This window comes from Solea senegalensis, linkage group LG7 (genome assembly GCF_019176455.1).
Source record: "Solea senegalensis isolate Sse05_10M linkage group LG7, IFAPA_SoseM_1, whole genome shotgun sequence".
In the NCBI taxonomy this organism is placed as follows: Eukaryota; Metazoa; Chordata; class Actinopteri; order Pleuronectiformes; family Soleidae; genus Solea; species Solea senegalensis.
Window position 1 is genome coordinate 6,980,892 of NC_058027.1, and position 9,092 is coordinate 6,989,983.

A 9,092-nucleotide genomic window follows, 5' to 3' on the forward strand; every position below is an offset into this window, starting at 1 on the left:
AACTGTGCCATGGCAAGGCAAGTAGAGCCGGTGGAAACACGCCAATAGAGGGATGGAGGGAGTTGTATACTGTAATATTCCCACCAATGGATGTAGACACGACCCATTGATCCCGAACACTGCGCATCTGCAGACAGATGCTGGGACAGGGTTGTGCTTATTGGCCATCAGAATCACTGTATCCCGTAAGCCATCAATGAGGGGATATTCATTCCTTATTAGGTGCTGCGCAGAGTTGATGTGCTTGTCGGTTAGCCACTGGTCTTCTTGTAGGATTTGTCTGTTCCTTTGTGTTAACTGTGTTTGCTTGATCACCAACCATTTAAAGTTCCTATTTTCATTTTCAGCACCTTTTGGGGTATTTCCACCGGCTCTACTCGCCTCGCCACGATTAGGTTGCATCCCCACTACAATAAAAAGTACCTACGTGGGCGGAGTCATCACCGCACAGCTGCCTGAAACTGTGGTGACTTCGCTTTATACGCAACACACACACACACAAACGAGTGACTAGTGATTTTACACCAGACTCCTGGTAGTTGTTGGCGATCAACCCGCGTTTTTTTAAGATTGTTAAGTAGTTTAAACTTTCTATCTACAATTCAGCACTGTTCGCCATGATTTCTGTCCACATGTCTCCGGAGTACAGACTCCTACTCCACAGACTACAGTGGCAGGGTCTGTGATGCCACTCGCGATCGGCGGCACTCTGGCCAGTCAGTGGACAGCAGTCTGACCAATCATCGCATAGTACCTATTCAGCATACTTTTGGAACCTCGTACTAAAAATAGTATCTGGTACCAGGCTAGTGGAAACGCTACTTAAACCGTGCCATGGCAAGAAGATTTTATTAATCCCCTTAGGGAAATTATTCCTCTGCATTTGACCCATCCTAGAATTAGGAGCAGTGGGCTGCCACACTGAGTAGCGCCCAGGGAGTAATGGGAGTTGGGTACCTCAGCCCTTTTGGCTGGGTGGGGATTTGTCTCACTCTCAGCCTCCAAGTCACCGTCTACCACAGTTGTTTCAAGCTTTGGAACGTTCTCCTTGCTGTCCACACTGACACTGACATGAAGAGTTGATTTCATTATTTCAGCATGACGTACTGCAGTATTTTGGAGGCAACGTTGGTAGATCATGCTTGGTTGTCGGTCATCTCCCTTTCTCTTTTTTTGGGGCTTGGAGTGTGAGATGATGTGGTGTGCGTTCCATCATTCGACAAGACTGAATTTCTTTTTCTCCCAGGAAAGGGCTCTCCCACCACAGATCTAACCATCACCCTCAACAACTCTGTGGTAACTCCTTCTCACACCGCAAGGAACCTGGGTGTGACACTTGACGACCATCTCTCCCTCACTGCCAACATTGCTGCAACAGCTAGATCTTGCAGATACATGTTGCACAACATCCGAAGGATTCGGCCTCTTCTAACCCAGAAGGCGGCACAGGTTCTGGTCCAGGCTCTTGTCATCTCACGCTTGGATTACTGCAACTCCCTCCTGGCTGGTCTTCCTGCATGCGCCATACGACCTCTGCAACTCATCCAGAATGCAGCAGCTCGACTGGTCTTCAACTTACCCAAATTCTCCCACACTACACCCCTCCTCCGCTCCCTTCACTGGCTTCCTGTAGCTGCTCGCATCCGCTTCAAGACTCTAGTGCTTGCGTTCCATGCTACAAACGGATCCGGTCCAGCCTACATCCAGGACATCATCAAAACCTACACCCCAGCCCGCCCACTCCGCTCTGCATCGACAAACCGGCTCGCTGCCCCCTCACTAAGAGGATCGCAGAGGCACTCGCAGAACTCGAGACTGTTCACTGTCCTCGCTCCCAAATGGTGGAACGATCTCCCCATCGACCGGGCAGCTGAAAGCCTCCACATCTTCCGCCACCGACTAAAAACACATCTCTTCCGACTCTACCTCGACTAAGACGACAAAAAAAAAAAAAACCTTGTACATCGCACTTATGACTAGCACTTCATAGTTTGTTCTACTTGAAGCTGTTACTTACTTCTAGCTCTTATTTGTACCCAAATGTTTAAATGCACTTTTGTAAGTCGCTTTGGATAAAAGCGTCTGCTTAATGACATGTAATGTAATGTAATCATTTCCTCCAACATGCTTGATAGCTCGTCCTTCACAGACTTGAGGTAGAGTTCGTCCTGGAGGCTGTATGTTACGTTTGTCATTTCGTGCAGAAGGCTGGCACATTCTCTGCGCAGTTTTCTCATTCTTGTTTGCTTCTTTTCTGGGAGATCACTATATACCGGTGGTGATGGAGATGGTGACGGTGGATCTGCTGTGGATGTTGTGGAGGGGCTGCTGCTGTCTTCTCTCGACCTCTCACTTGAACTACTTGAAGTTGAAGACATAAATGTGTTATCTAGGGATAAGAGGGGATTATCCATATATGCTGGTGACAGCTTCTTCCAGCCCCATTCTTGTGCTAGGTTCAAAACTGTACAGAAATAATTACAGGGCAACCTGTGCTTTGGCCAGTCTCTGCATGTGCAGGATGGCATATTGTTTGATGTTGTTTGCAAAGTTCACCTTGTGATGTTGACTGTTATCACTTGTGGTCTTGACATGAGGCCATTTATTTTATACATTCAGGTTCAAAAGAAATGTTCAAAAATATTTTTCTACTGTAGTTTACAGAAAGAACCCTTCCAAGTCCTGGTAGAGGTCCTGTAGCCGTTCACATCTGTTTTCTCTGAGAGAAATACATAGTTAATATGTATCATTTTTAATTGTTTACAGAGCAGTGGTGATTTTTATTTTCATATTTTATCCAATGGGATTATTGTCATTTTTCTTATACTTTTTGGTTACTTCGTTTGTTGCTACATTATTTTGTTCTATTGGCATCCAAAGATAAGTAAATGAAACGTCAAGACCTATAAGCAGTGTCCCTGTGATTTTACACTTTCATGGTGTTGTGAAATCAATTAACACATAATAATCGTGATAATCGTAATATCATGATTAATTCTCTGACAATAATCGTACCAAGAAAATCTATAATCGTGACATCCCTATTCTGCTCCCAGTTGGTTGTCCTCTCAGTTGAGGGTTGCACATGTTGGGATTCGGGGCGTGATTGGTTATGAATTTAGAATATTAATAATTAATTAATTATGGAATAATTAATTTCTTATAAACAAGTTGAGTAAAACTCAAATCGGGGCACCACTCCTCTCAAACAGAGGAGAACAATCGGTTCTGAATGAACCATTAATTCATAACCTCCAAAAACAGTCTCATAAATTAAGCCGACTACCAATTTGGATTATGATTAATAATTAACTTAATAATTGATAAATCACAATACTACATCAATAGTTAGGTGAATTGAAGGATTGGAGTTCTACAGGGAAGAGGTTGGCAATATACACACTTGTGCAGTATTAATCAGACCAGACTGTATATATTATAAAACATTTATTAAAAAGACATCAAAGATTTAAACAAGAATATCTACAAAATGTAACTATATACAGTGTGTGTGTGAAAGAGAGAGAAAGACGGAGTCTGTGTGTGTGCAGGTCAAATGGTCAAGTCAGATGGAGGTAGACTACAACTCAAGATGGCGGTTGACAAAGAAACTACAAGATGGCGGAATCAAGATGGCTTCTTGACCGCATGGCTGCTGTGTTTCTTGGTTAACTACTTTTGTAAGCTGAGATGCCAGGTTAGATGAGAGGTTAGAAGCATGCACATCTAGAGCTGAGAGCTAAGAAGCATGGACATCACTAACATCATATTAACATAAATCTAGACATTACAACAACACTTTATGTGAGCAAGTAAGCTCAGTACAACATTTCATCTATGCTTAGCCAAGTAGTGTAATGCTATGCTAGGCCCAGTTACGTTACCAAGTCCTTAAAAGATGCAAAAGTGTCCTTTTGAGTTGCTGTCTGTTGGTCCAGGAACAGTAGATGGTTGACTGTGTTTCTGGTGTCTGTGGCTCAGGTTCCTCCTCACAAGTTAGCTAGTTGGAGCTAACTTGGTTCTGGATCCTTGGTTGATCCTTAGGCAGGCTCTGGTGTCGCTGCCTCTGATGGGAGGATAGCAGGCTGCTGTGAGCGGGCCTGCTCGAAGATCAGCAGAGAGGGTCTCTTACTGCTGGAAGCTTGTTAAGCTCTGTGCTGAAGGGTCTTCAGTCGAAGAGCTGACGTCTGTGTCCTTCCTGCACCCCAAAAGGGCAGGGGAGAGCAGAGGAGCCTGTGTCCTCCGGTGAGGTGGAGAAGAGAAGAGCGAAGAGAAGAGAAAGAAGGCGCGGAAACCTGGCTTTTGTATTGCCTGTTACATGGGGTCACATGTCACAAAGTGACCACTGAGGTGGGTTTCCCACTGATGTGTGGAAGATAAGGGATCTTTATTGACTGAGTTTTATGACACTCTTTGTCTTTGAGCAAGGGGCCATGTGTTCTCCATCCAAGATACATGTGACTCCATCTTGAATGAGCTGATCCCCAACACACATCTGTATTGAAACGCCATGACAATTTTTTATCATATATTTATATGATGTCAATTATTTGATGTGAAGAAGTCAATCAAGTCCTTTTTTTTCTCTGTTTTACCTCCGGGACAGAAATGACAGTTTTGGAGCCAGTAGCATTGGTGCCAGATGGCAGACATGTCCGTAAGTACATTAAGTTATAGATGGCCTTATGGCAAACATAACCTTGTGTGTAAAAACTAGACAAAGACAAGATTACAACTTGCTGCCATCTCACAAGTTATATCATATTTAAACTTGGCATTTATTTTTTAACATATTTGCAGTTATAAAGTAGACACCTGTGCATGGACACATGGTTTGATAGGAACTTAACAGTTTATTTTCTTTAATTATCACACATTGGAACAGAAAACATTTTGATTTTGATGTCATATCATAACTAATGTGAACTATTTTTCTTTGCAGATGCCAACATCACTAACATCACTATGGATGCTGTCTGTAAATATACAAGAAAGATCTGCTTCAATTTGGATACCATGTGTTGTACACCGGTAATTTGAATTAGTGAGTTAATCTGCCACTGTCAGATAGAATAAGATACGTAGATACGATACAATAAATGACAGCTGCCAACATTTTTGTGATAATACATCAATTCATATTACACAAAAATAATACAAAGAACTAATTTCCTTGAATTCACTGAATTCTAATTAACTGAAGATGTGCAGACAGCACAATCGATATATAGTTTGAAGACAGGACTCCTGAAGCATTAAAACAATATTGGCTGATCATGTGGGAAAGAAATCAAAATTGTACGGCCATTGACTGGGAAAAAACAATAACTTGGGCCATAGTTATTATAACCTTAGGGTGAGTCCGTAAGGACATAACAAGGAGGGGAATGTGACTTCTGAAGATTGAAGTAATGTTAGCTCTAGTTTCCCCTATATGTAGTTTTTTGTATTTTGTAAATTATTCTTTATGTTTTATGTATTATGGAATGTAGGACAACTAGTAGTGTGTTCATGCATCTGGGTAAATGGTAAAGCATGTACCTGGTCTGTGATCAGATTGTTATGTACTTTTCAGCACAGATTAGACAGCTTAACATTTTAACAAAAACATTTTTCTTTTGCATTCATTTCTTGTGAGCTTATTAACAGAACAAGGTATGACACATTTCCTCATCAATAAGTCAATATCACCTAGAGTATGTAGCATTTTTTAAAAGTAAATAGTGTAACTATCATTTTTTATAACGATAATTGTTTTAAAACAATAAGAGAAGCAAGCAGCCAGCTTCAGGACAGTAGGGTGGAAGGTTTAGATTACAAAATACTGGGATCTCAACTGATGGGAAGGTTAGGTGAAAGAGAAAACATTTATAACTTTCTCCTATGGAGTGGAAGTGAAGTATTGTTTTTGGTGCCTCTGTCTGTGTTTCTGCACTTGCATGCAATATGAGCAACAGAGGCTGACAGAGGTTTGTTAGAATATGTGAGACAAATTGCCCAAGAAGTTTGACCCTGACAAGGATTCAAACACACAACCCAGGTAATCACATTGAACATTAAGTTACGTACTAATTTAAAGCCATTCACAATTCCGGTACTGGCACCACAGCCTACCTCCGGCACCACAGCCCGGAAGCAGACTCTGGTCTTAGAACACTCTGCATCAGCCTTTTTCTTGGCTGTAGCTTTCCTAAAAAATGTCTTTCATTTGCAACCAACACCTGTTGCTGGCACCTTTTCTGCCTTAACGTTGATGCAACTGCTGTCTCGCTGGATTTAGCAAGCTAGCATAAGCTCTGGCGTTGTCTTCTGAGCATGCACGATTAGTGCACAAAGAGGGGTACGCGCACAGGGGGGAGGGGGGGCAGATGGCAGTTTGATTGATGCATCAAGATCCAATTCAGTTGTTCTGGCTGTTCAATATGATTGGATGGTGTTTTTACAGGACTGACATTTTTCATTTTTGTGACATGCATTAATTAATTGGTTATAATCAGGTTGGTGTAGTGGTTAGCGCTCTTGCCTTTGCAGCAAGAAGACCTTTCTGCATGGAGTTTGCATGTTCTCCCGGTGGGTGTGTGGGTTTTCTCCGGGTTCTCCAGCTTCCTCCCACAGTCCAAAAACATGCAATATGGGGATTAAGTAAATTTGTCACTCTAAATTGATTCTAAATTGGTGTGAATGTGAGAGTGAATGGCTGTCTCTATGTTTGGCCCTGCAATGGACTGGCAAACTGTCCATTGTGGGAAATTGGCGGAGGATGAAGCGGGTTATGAAGAGGATTTTAAGCGATACAGTAAAAAATGCTCCAGAAAATGATCTCCCACCTTCACTGTTAATGCTCTTTCTAATGGATCTACTGTTCTTAACCGCTCTCACTCGCCAACACTGAACAGCTGTAGCAGTTTCTGATATTTTTTGTAAAAAATATTTGCATGACGAAAATAAAAAATACACATGACGGGGATTCGGAGCTGGGCTCTGGGAATGCCTGTTAGTGAAATTAATGGCTTCTCTTAAGTGTGTTTTTCTATTGCTCTTTAATGTTTAATTAAAAATATATTATAATTTTTTTCCCCCAGAGATCTTGTTACATTTTTTATATTTAGCATATATATTTTAGATGTCCCTGTGGACATATAATAAAACATCACAATTTGCTTAACCCTGTTGTGTTTTAGTTTTTTTGGGGCGCTCGAGGGGAGTCTCACCCAGGGTGTCATTCATGATAGAACTGCAACTGCTGAACTGTGAACCCTCTCAAACTGCCTGTGATGCAAGTCTCTCCTGAAGCTGGGGTTTGTTCAAGGACCTCAGTAATCAGTTGATCAAGATCAACATTTGAGATGTCAGTGAAACTCCACTGAACCAATGACGGATCGCTTTTACAGTTTTTCTCAGTCGCTTTGGTGCTTTTCTCATATCAGAATGAAAATTCTCATAACTGTTCAACCTCCACAACATTTAGTCATTTGTGCACATAATAGTAGCAATTTTTCCTTCCTCTGAACACATATCAAATGCTTTTGGACATTTATCTGTTGCTTTCATACAATTCTCTGCTGTTTTATAATATTATCATTTGCTTATGTCATGTCAGTCAAAATGAACTATACTTATGGATGCTGAATAGTCATTCCTAATAAAACTAATAGTCTTCATTTCATTGCTTGAGTCATTGCATACAAAATTGTTGAACTAGTTAGCAAATTCTGTCAAGTTAATTTTATACCTTTCTTTATCATTTTTTTCCTGGAAATGTCTCCTAAATGGAACAATTGCTCTCAGGTGAACTTCAGCTTTCACTCACGAGGAGGTGTAACCAATGACAAGCCACTTGTTCACAGTCACTCATGAACCGAGCAGGACATAGTGTGTACCATTTCTACAATTCTGTGACACAGAAATGGAAGGTCAGCATCGGGGACAAAACAGGGTAAGAGGGAGAAGAGGCCAAATACATAGGCAGATTCCTAATGAAATTAGGGCTACAGTTGTGGACCATGTTGTCAATCAGGTCCTCACAATGGCTGAGGCTGGTCCGAGGGTGCGACCAAATGATGGAAGAACCACTGTGAATTCAATAATTCAAACATTTCGTAGGGAGAACAGGTATGTATAGTATTGAAGAGTAATCCAACATCTCATAATATCTCATGTTTACTGTACATTACTGTAATTTTACTCTGCACCACATAGGATTAAAATACAACCTTGCAGAGGTGGAAGAGGGCCCCTTTTTACCCCGCAGCAAGAGGAAGCCATTTGTTCAATCGTGATTGCAAACAATGCATTAATGTTGAAAGAAATTCAACCTTCATAGACTGTCATAGAGGGTAACAACATATTTGGCAATATTGAATTAGTGTCAATTGCAACAATGGACAGAGTGCTCAAGAGAAATGAAATGTGCATGAAACAATTGTACAAAGTGCCATTTGAATGGAACAGTGAAAGTGTGAAGGAGATCCGTCACCAGTATGTACAGGTAAAACATGGCTTCTATGTATACTCTAATGTTCAGCACTGTAAACTGTTTTACTTTGTGTACTAGCAATTCTGTATATGTATTCACAGAACATGCTGTCCAAAATGCATTATGTTACACAGGAAAAGTTATTACATTTCTCTCTCTCTTTCTCTCAATAAAGCGTTTACTGGAGCTGGAAGCCGGGGAACCACTGCACACATTCATATACGTTGATGAGGCAGGTTTCAATCTGGCCAAAGGTAGAAGGCGTGGAAGAAATCGCATTTGACACGGAGCAACCACTGATGTCCCAGGCCAACGTGGAGGGAATGTTACAATGTGTGCAGCCATCTCAGACAATGGCGTCCTCACCCATATCCCCCTTCTTGGTCCATATAATACACAACATCTGCTGACTTTTTTAGACACTCTTTACAGGGACATAGTCCCTGAGGAATGAAAGGAGTGTATGCCGACTCAACAAGTATGTTGCTGTGTGGGATAATGTCCGTTTTCACCACTCACATCTGGTCAGAAAGTGGTTTGCAGCACATTACAGGATGCTGGTCGAATATCTCCCTCCCTACTCCCCTTTCCTTAATCAGATAGAGTTTTTCTCTGC